Source organism: Phalaenopsis equestris, unplaced genomic scaffold (assembly GCF_001263595.1).
Source record: "Phalaenopsis equestris unplaced genomic scaffold, ASM126359v1 Scaffold000231, whole genome shotgun sequence".
Lineage (NCBI taxonomy): Eukaryota > Viridiplantae > Streptophyta > Magnoliopsida > Asparagales > Orchidaceae > Phalaenopsis > Phalaenopsis equestris.
The window spans coordinates 179,228-190,510 of NW_018164673.1; positions in this window are offsets into that span (position 1 = coordinate 179,228).

An 11,283-nucleotide genomic window follows, 5' to 3' on the forward strand; every position below is an offset into this window, starting at 1 on the left:
GAGGGGAGTGAAAATAAATAGAAAGATAAGTTTTGATGGGTTAGAATTGATGTTTCTAGGGTGACAGACTAGATTCTTTTATCAATTTGGTCAATCATTTTGATTGTATGGGTTTCTAGTAGTTCCTATAGAGAGGGCACAGTGTGTAATCTGGAAGAGAGATGCCAGAATCTACTCGCACTACTAAACAAGTTGGTGAGAAACTCTACGTTAGCCAATGTTGCTTGCAAGCACCAAGATGGGGTAAGGACTAGGAATGCTCCTATTTGGCATAATACAATATTTTAACCTTTTCATCATTCAACTCCTACATTGATTATCACTTTGCAAGGGGAAAGGCCTTTTCATAATATTTCAAACTATCTTTTAAAGTCTTTTGAACTGTGTTAGTCTTTCAAACTTTATTAGTCTTTTAATCTCTTTTTTTATTTTCTGCATAAATTTAGTGTTAAGGTGTTACCAATATTTCAAAAATATTTTCCTATTGTAATATATGCAATTTAGATAGAGGTTTTACAAGTCAATATTATAGAATTTCGGCTTTCCTTGTGGGATCGATACTGGTTTTTAAGAAAAATCTTATATTATATTACTTGAAACGATACATATACTTTCGTAGTACCCATAGTGTGAACTTTTATTATTTATCTTGATTTATTGACACTAGCCACTGAATATAAATTGGGCCAAGTTTTTGGTAATCATTTAGAGTTAAAAATTTGCGTAGTTGCGAGTTGGGACAATTTTTTTGGCGTCGTTGCCGGGGAGAGCGGCATAAATTTTTATTGACTTAATTTTTTTTTTGTATTTAAATTTTAGATTAATTTTAGGAAAATTTAAACTTTATTTTAGTACTTTTAATTTTCTAAAATCATCAAAACTTAAAATCATTGAAGAAAGCCCAAAAATTCAAAAGAAATATAAAAAAACTGAAAAATCAAATTTTTTTTATTTGATTTGATTTATTTTAAAAAAAATTATCTTTTGCATGTGTAGTTTAGGAATTAGAATGAACAATTAGAAAAGTTTGAATAGAAATGACTTCACAATTCTCAAGAAATGACAAACATATTACAAAATAACATTGAGATTCAAAATGCTAAAAAAGAACGTCACAATTTACAAAGACCTTTAAGAGATTATGCAAACCCTACAACAAATGAAATTTATTAAGTATTTAAACCCCTATTATAGCGACTAACTCATTTGGACTTAAATCTGCAATTATAAAAATGGTACAAAACAACCAGTTTGGGGGAACACTATATGAGGATCCAAATTTACATTTAATAATTTTTCTAGAACTATGTGCTACATTTAAATATGATGACATATTCGATGACGCTGTCTGACTTAGAATTTTTCTTTTTTTCCTAAGGGATAAAGATAAGATATGGTTAAATTCATTAGCTGGCTTTATTAGAACTTGGGGGGATTTAACACAAAAGATTTTGGCTAAGTACTTTTCTCCGTAAAAAAACTACTAAGCTTAGAAATAATATTACTTCTTTTACTCAGTTTGAAGGAGAGTCAATATATGAAGCTTGGGAAAGATTTGAGGAACTCCTTAGAAAGTGTCCACATCATGATCTACCGGACTAATTAATCATTCAAACTTTTTATAATGGGTTAGTAGATCCCTTAGATATACCATAGATGCTGCTGTTGGAGGTTCATTAATGTCTAAACCATTTGATGAAGCCTATGCTTTAATTGAAGAGATGACTACAAATAAACTTTTATGACTCTTTGAAAGGGTGAATCCAAAGAAAGTAGCTAACATTCATGATAATGTTGCTATTTGAATGGTTACATCTCAAGCTGCTGCATTATCTAGAAAAATAGACTAAATTGAAATGAATTTTTCTCAAACACCTTATCTGATTAAAGAAAATTTGTTAGGACAAATGATTGATTCTCAAACTTCATTAAAAACTATAAATGCTATTAATAGACCCATTAACCATTATTCTAACTATTACAACCCAGGTTAGAAAAAAACTATCCTAATTTTAACTAGAACAACCATTCTAGTTGAACAATGGATGAATAATCAAGTAAACCTATTGAGAAATTAGAACAACCAGAGTAGTATTAAATATAAACCCACTTTTCTTCTTGAATTTAGTAGTAACTAACAAGTTAAGGAGAAGAAATTGTATATAGAAGAAGTGGTGTTATGAATGGGCATTCAATTACAAAGTTAAAGTGCTACTATTCAAAACATTGAGAATTAACTGGGCCAATTTGCTAATGATCTTAGTAATAGGCTTCAAGGAACACTTCCGAGTAATGTTGGGATCAATCTTAAAGATAAAAGTAAAAAACAAGAACAAGTTAAATATGTCCAACTAAGGAGTGGAAAGGAATTAAATGTTGGAGTTCTAAAAATAAATTAAGTTGAGAGAGAAAATACTAAAACTGAAAAGCTGGAGGAAATTATTCATAAGGAAATAAAATCACCTGCCTCTCTAACTAAGTTTATTTTAGAAAGACCACCACCACCTTTTCCTCAAAGACATAAGCAACAAAAGTTGGATCAATAATTTTCAAAATTTTTTGAGATATTTAAGAAGCTTATAATTAATATCCCATTTACAAAAGCTTTGGAATAGATGCCAAGTTATGCCAAATTTATGAAATAAGTTTTAAATAAAAAAAGGAAGTTTGAAGATTATGAGATTGTTGCAGTTAGTGAAGAATGTAGTGCAATAATTCAGAAAAAAACTTTCTCAAAAACTTAAAGATCCTAATAGTTTTACCATACTTTGTGCAATTAAAGAAAAATTTTGTGGAAAAGATTTATGTGATCTAGGAGCAAACATTAATCTCATGTCAGTATATATATTTTGAAGGTTAGGTTTAAGTGAGATATCTCCCACTATCACAACCTTGGAATTAGTCGATCGATTAATTACTTATCCTTGGGGGGTTATAGAAGATGTATTGGTTAAAGTGAATAATATTATATTCCCTGTTGATTTCATTATGTTAGATATGGAAGAAGATAAAGAAATTCTTATCATATTAGGAAGACCTTTCCTTGCTACCAAATATGCTATGATAGATGTGCAAAAAGGAGAATTAACCATGAGAGTTAATGATCAGGAAGTTACATTTAATGTGCTTAAATCAATAAAGTATCTTGATAAAGGAAAATATGGTAAATGTTACAAAATGAATATTGTTGATTATATGATTGTTAAGCATTATCAAGAAAGATGTGAAGTCATATCAGAGCAGAAAGATGAAGTTATATTAGATCAGAAAGAGCTAAAAAGCAAAACTGAATGTGATTTTGAAGATAAATCAGATGAGATAAACACTGAGGATTTAAATTATGTTCAAGAAAACTTTGAGATTTTAGATATCACTGAGAATAGTAAAACTCTGATTCCTTCTACTGAAAAACCTTTTGAACTGGAGATGAAAGTTCTTCCTAGACATTTAAAATATGCATTTTTGGGGAACTCAACTACATTATAAGTTATTATATCCACAGATTTGACTGCATAACAAGAAGAAAAATTATTGGAGACATTGAAAAATCATAAAAAAGCCTTTGGTTGGGCATTAACTGATCATATGTCAAGGCTAGAATAGAAAAATAATGTTAGCTTTAATGGTGAAACTAATTAAAATTTTTCGGAAATTTTCTTCTTGAAAAACTTTATGCAATTAATGAATGGCAAATTTCGTGGTATGCTAATATAGTTAACTACTTAGGTATTAACATTTTACTAATGAATTAGATAACTATCAAGTTGAAAAGTTCATTCATGATGCAAAATTTTATTTTTGGGATGACCCTTATTTATTTAAACAATGTAAGGACTTAGTTATTAGAAGAAACCAACAAAGTTATGCAAATATGTCATAAATCAGATACTGGGGGCATTTTTGGATTAATAAAACTACATTTAAGATTTTATAATATGGATTTTATTGGCCTACGTTATTTAGAGATGTCAATACTTACATTAAATCATGTGATAGATGTCAAATAGTAGGCATTATTTCTAGAAGAAATGAAATGCCCCTAAATTTTACTCTAGAAGTTGAAATTTTTGATGTTTGGGGGTTAAATTTTATGGGACCATTGATACCATCTTCTGGATGTGTATATATATATATTTTGATAGCTATGGATTATGTTTCTAGATGGATTAAAGAAATCGTTGTACCTCATTTTGATGCTAAGAGTGTTGTAAAATTTTTAAGGAAAAATATTTTTACAAGCTTTGAAATATTTAGAGTAATCATTACAGATGGGGGAAGCCATTTTAAGAACAAAAAAATTAAAATATTAACTCGAAAGTATGAGATTAAACACAAAATTTTCACAGCTTTTCATTCTCAAACTAGTGGTTTAGCAAAAGTATCCAATTGAGAAATTAGAATAATATTGAAAAAAATTGTAAATCCTAATAGGACAGATTGGTCTACTAGACTTGACAGTGCATTATGGGCCCATAGGACTGCTTACAAAACTCAAACATGAATGATACCATATAGGCTTATATATGGAAAAGCTCTTCACTTAGCAGTTGAATTCGAGCATAAAGCTTATTGGGCTATTAAAGAGTTTAATTATAATTTTAAAGATGTTGGTGAGAAAAAAATATTGCAATTAAATGAGCTTAATAAGATGAGAAATGAATCTTATAAGAATGCTAGAATTTGAAAGGAGAAAATGAAAATTAGGCATGATCAGAGGATTTTGAAAAAGCATTTTAAGCCTGGACAAGATGTTTTATTGCATAATAAAAGTTTGTAATTATTTCTGGGAAAACTTAAGTTTAAGTGGTTAGGGCCATTTATTGTAATAAGAGTTTGTCCTTATGGTGTTGTTGATATTGAAGATCCTAAAACTGGAAGAACAATTAAGGTAAATGAGCACAGACTAAAAGCTTATATTAGTGGAGATAGTCCAACATTTGAAGAGATCATATTCTTGGGTCTACCAAAGTAAAACTCTTGGATAAATTGGATTGAAGACATTAAACCAAGTGCTTTGTGGAAGGCAACCCATATTTATCAATGTGGTTTGATTTGTTTAGTGATTGTGGTTATGATGAGTTTATGAAGCAATTTTGAGTTTTACATGATTATGAAGACACAAAACATTATTTTATTAAAGAGAATGAGTAATTTATCAAAGAAATTCAATATTTAAAAAAGTTAGTTTGGTGGTATAATGAGATATTTGGCGCCATAACACCACAGTTCGAGTAACTCCTCTAAACCACCCAAAATTTAGCTTTCTACCCTCTTCTTCTCTCTTCTTCTTTATAAAATTGTCTAGGATGGGAATGGAGGAATACCTTCACAGTTCTTTACACTTTAGAGAGATTAGAGAGTGGAAAATTCTTATTTAAAAAGCATTGGAGAGTAGTAGCAATGGAAGATTTGAAGACAAGAAGTCCTTGCATAAAGATGCTCATACCTATTTCAATGAATACCTTACATTAATTTGAAGCTGATTACAAACAAACTTGGAATAATTGAAGAGGATTTGTCTCATCTCCACAATAAGTCAAGCGACATGTTCCATCAGTACAAGCACTTGGAGTGGTAGTTGAAACTCCAATTTGGACATTTGAACAGTTCCCAAGAATATCAGGTAAGAATGTATGAAGAAAATAATTTGATTGATGATAAGAGTGCTCAGGATTTCCCTCGCACTCCATTCTACTATCTCTTTGATCTTACTTATCAAAAGGGTGAATGTGGTATATACAACTTCAAGCATAATTACTCTTAAGTGTTTTTGGGAAAATCTTGTTGTATTGAGTGTTTATAGTGGTGTACCGGCTTTGTTCTTCATATTGATTTTAAAACTTTTGTATGTTTGTTTATGTGTGAATTGATATCTAATTATGTCCATGTTATATCGTATGTATTGAAACTATTATTAATATAAGAAAACAAGTTTTGTTATTGTGTGAAAAGTTGGTCGTATGAGTCTAAAACTGAAGTTGCGCACTTAAAATTTTGAAATGTTGATAAGCTCAAAACTATTGAAATGGTCATTAAAACAGAAAAATTAAAGTTTAGAAATCTTGGCTTTGCTTTTCTCTTTCGAAATACACAAAAATTTTCAAAATCTGGATAGTTTGTATGGTGTCATAGTGCCACTATTTGGCGCTAAAGAGCAATTCATCAAGCAAAGCGCCATAGTGTCGGATCGATCGAACTTTGTTTTTAGCACCAAATTGACTGGTTTTTTCCATTTTTCACCTTGATTCATCTTCTTCCTCCTCTATTTTGCAACTTTGCTCCCCTAAGGCTTGGATTTGTACTTGCTTGGCTTGGAGTTAAGGATTCAAACACTAGATTTCATCTTCTCATGGTAAGAACTACATTTTGGTATTAAAATTTTTAATTTCACCATGGATTTCTTCCACATTGTGGTTATGCTAAAAATTTGAAATTTTTGATGAAAATAGTTAGAAATCCATGGATGAATGTTTATATGGTTTAAAATGTGTTTGTAGGAGCCTTATGTTATACTTTAATCTCATAAGAATTATATCAAATATTTTTTAGATTACTGATACAACTAAATTATATAGCATTTATGTATACATTTTTATACCTGAGGATGCTGGGTTTTAATGGAAGGTATTTGTGTATTTTTATTTCAGGTATAGTCAAATGGATGAAAAATAGTGAAAGGAGTGAAAAAGATTTAATTTGGAGCAAAAATTAAGAAGGCGTGCAAAAGAACTGTGGTGACTAAGCACCCAGGACTGGCGCTTAAGCACTAGGATAATAGAGAAGACCACACCTAAGCACCACATACCTCACGCTTAAGCGACAGAGAAGGTCATTTGATGATTCAAATAATTTGGACAAATTTTTGAAGGGGTGTTTGAAGAAAGTCTTGGTTAAAGAATACATTCAAATGGCTATTGAAGAGTGGCAAACCTTGAAAGATCATTGAATATGGACACATTTTGAATATACATTAAAGTACCTTTTGAAAAATAACAAAAGAAGACTTGGATTGAATGAAGAGAGACTCTTAATTAGCCACCAACGCCTCTCTCTCATATATTAATTAGGATACTTTTAGAGAGAAGAAAGGGAGGATTTGTAGTGTGCTAGTAGAGAGTATTATAAGTGAAAGGAAGAGAAGAGATTCAAAGGAACTTCAAAAGTTTGGTGGAGAGGAATTTGAGATAAGTTTCTATCTTCGCGACTACATTTGATTTTAATTTAGACTTCTTATGTGTTTATATGATTTCTACTTTTAAATTAAATTATGGTTGTGTTTTTTCCATGAATTTCAAGTAGTTTTATTTATCTTTTTCCTTAAAATGACAAGTAATTAAGTTTTGGATGGAAGTTGCGTGAAGTATTATTCTTTAATGTTGGAATAGGTTGTGATGATTTTAAATCTTGTACTTCATTTACTTCTTGATTTGGCCAATTAAGATGTTAATATATGTTGTGAAAACATGTAAGATTCAATATGGTATTGTCTCAATCAACTAATGGTAAGAACCACATGAGATTGTATGGATGGGAATGTAATTCATATGGTTGAGTGCAAATATATAGGAAAATAAACTTTGAAGGGTGTAGAGTTGGAGGACTTTAGGGTGAGAAGCTAAAGCCCCCAATTTGATTTAGTGTTTTAGGTCTTGATATGAGATGCTAGGCCCCAGGTGGAGGGAGAAGAGGGAACTCTAGAGTGAGAGCTAGTATCTTCTATACATAGCGTGTCTTCAAGGTTATTCAAACTTTAAATCAGCCAATATTCTTTATAACATCTCTAGTAAGGGTAAAGAATAATATTTCTCATATTTGGCACAACACAATTTGAATACTTTCATACCAAAATTCGTATACTTGTTACTAATTCGTAATAAGAAAAATGATATTTTATTTATATTGCCCTCATCTTACAAATATATAGTCAAATTTAGTTAGTTGTTTACTTTATTTTCATTTATCAAAAATTACGAAAAAGATTTGAACTTTCATTCCTATTATAACATTTATAGTTTGATAATAATATTTTGCAAAATGAATTTGTTATCTAATTTTTTATGACTGAAAAAACTGTAATTCTCCCTATGGGTTCGATGTTCAGGGCTTAATCAAAAAGTCCTATATTACTTAATACTTGTGTAGTATACCAATACTTAAATATAATAATTTCACTTTTATTTGCTTTGGAGTCAAGTTTTTAGCGACGTTGTAAAGTAAGAAATAAAAGTAAGAAAAATTGAAAATATAACTGCATACTACTTTCATAAAAGATCGGGATCAATTACACATGGCTCCTAAAATGAAGAGAGGTAGAGGACAACCTAGCTTTGATAGTGAGAGATTCTCTAGTTATAAAGCCCAGGATCGATATGGAGATCTACAATCCAAGAAATTGATTGCAGTGTAAAGTTTTCTTCATCCTGGGGGAACTATTGAATATCTGATCGCTGAATGACAGTGGGAGAAGTTATGCTACTTCACTGTCGTTCCTGTGATTTCAATGTTCTGTGAGTTCTATGCAAATCTTCCTGATGAATCTAATGATTTGGTTTTTATTTGTGGGCAGTATGTGGATATTAGCCCAATTCGGATCAATCACATTTATCAACTGCATACTATTCCTACCTGCTTTTATTCTGAATTCAATCCTTCTAATACTAAATAGGATGAGATCATGGGATTCTTGGCTAATGAAAATGGTATTTGGAATATAAGGAATGGAAGACAGGTAAATTTCTCCTTTTCAAAGTTAAATGTTCATTCTCATGCATGTACTTAATTTATTTCTGGTAGATTGCTTCCAACTAACCCTTTTAGTGAGGTAACATGAGATAGAGCCACTTTGAACTATTGCATTCAGATGAACAAACCTATTAGCATTGGCTCTATTATTTACAAAAATATGCTAATTTCTTCTAGAGGAGAAACTACTGGAGGTATAAGTTTTCCTTCTCTTGTTTCCACCATGTGCATTCAATCTAGTGTTAAGTATGAGACATGGGAGGAAACTTTACCATCCCATAAGCTGGTAGTTCTTCACTAGATACTGTGATGGAGGAATTATTTATACAACAAGGTGATATTTTGACATTACGAGATTTGATGAAGGGTTTAGAAGCACATATGGACCATAATGATGAGTATATGTAGAGGAGAGTAGAATTTGATATTGCTTATCATGAGGTTATGGAGAGATACATTAGGGGTGATCATTCAGTGGAATTTCTGAAATGTCCTAGTTTTACACCATATCAGAGTGGAGAAATGGATGAAGATGCAGATCTTGGTGTTGGTGAAGATGATGATGTTGATGAAGAGGAAGATGATTAGTTTTTTATTTTTCTTTTTTTAGTTCTTGTATTTAGATTTTGTTGGTTATTAGCTATGTGTTGTACTTTTATTGGAGTGTTATGATTGTACTTTGTTTTGTATTGGGGTGTATTAAACTGTTATATTGCATTTCTTTTTATTCTACTATTTACTGTATACTGTTTTTGCTCTAGTTATATGTTATAAGTGAGTAGTCTTTTACTTGAGCTTTTAAGGTTATACATACTAATATTAGATTTATTACTGCTCAACACCTGTTTTGTTACTTTTACTTGTACTATTCTCTTGCTTAGAACTTTAAAATTTTTCTTTTTCTTCATACTTATTATGAAATGAACTGCTTTAAATTGATTAAAAATTTAAGTTTGGAGGAAGGGAGAAAAACTTTTTGAAACAAAACCTTATTTGTCCTGAATAAACTGTATTTTTAGAAATTATTTTAACATAACTTGAGGTATGTTGGGTTAGCTTTAGATAACTATATTAGGCTTAAGTAAAAGGTTTTAATAATAAAGGTTAGTTCTACAGTTAAGATATTTGGTATAAGAGTAAAAAATTATGCTTTTACTATTTAATGTAAATAAACTTGTATTTATGAAATTATTAAGGATTTTAGATTTTGACTTAAAAAGAAAGAATTGAGACTCTATGAAAAATCTTTTTGAAGCTAATACACATTTATCAAGTAAGGAAATGTGGGAAGTTTTTAAATTTAAGAAGAGGATGGTGGAGTTCAAAATCATTAAAGGCTATCCATATATACTAATCCTCACATGACATGAAAAGAAACAGAAAGGATTAAAATGATCCTCAAAGAAAAAGAAAAGAGAAATCAAAAGAAAAAGAAAAAAACAAAAAAGAAATTATGTGGGGAGAAGCTTGAGGAGATGCCTAATAAAAATTAGTTTCACTTGAATCATCTTAAGAAAATGAACTTATTTTCATTTCTGGACTTATTTTTGAAGTATTAGAAACTTTAATAATAGAGCTCTCATGAACTTCTTTTTCTTGTAATTCTTCTAAGCATCTTAGTATGACAAACTGAAATTATTCTTGAAATGAATAAGAAATCAGAACTCTTAGATTGTATTACTGAATATTCTTACATTTTAGTTTTAACCTAATTTATTGAAAATTTTTCTAAAGTTTCACTATTGCATTTATAAGATAAAAGCTACAGAAATCGTTAAGTAAAACTCACCAGTAAAACTCCCTACCATAAGTTATAATTTTTATATAGTAAAAAGGAGTTACTTGTAGACAAGTAACATTTAAATTTGGGGGAATTGATCCACCTAAAAATAACCTTTTTTTATTATACATTTCTATTCATTTTAAGACTATTTAGGAAGGTATTTTGTAAGTTTTTGGTTTCAGGTACATAGAATGGACTTCAGGTACATGGAATGGATATTTGGAGAAAATAAGGACAAAATGGAGCAAAAATGAATGTTTTTGTATGACGTATGGAGCAAAAATGGATGTTTTTGCATGGTGCCATGGCCCTACCCTTGACATCATAGTGCCAATAGATGGGATGAATGGGTGTTATAGCACTAGTAACCAACTTTCTAGAATATCCATTAAATTTTGTTGAATTTTGAAGGGGTGCTTGAAGTGACCATTGGTGATTTTTAGTTTTTTATTAATAGGGCCAATATTTGGATGAAAAGAGAGCCTTCTGGAAGACTTATTGGGGTCTTCTTAGAGAGTTTGGTTGGTGTCTAATACGCCTAAAATATATAATATTTTTAGATACATTTTTATACCTATTTTTGAGATATTGCGCTTTAATGGAAGGTATTTTTATGTTTTTTTCTTGCAGATACAAATAAAAAGGTAAAAAATGCTTAAAGAAGTGAAAAAGGATCAAATTTGGAGAAAAAAGGTGAACAATGTACAAATAAGTTTTGGCTCCTAAGCGCTAAATCCAGCACTTTAGCACCGGTTACA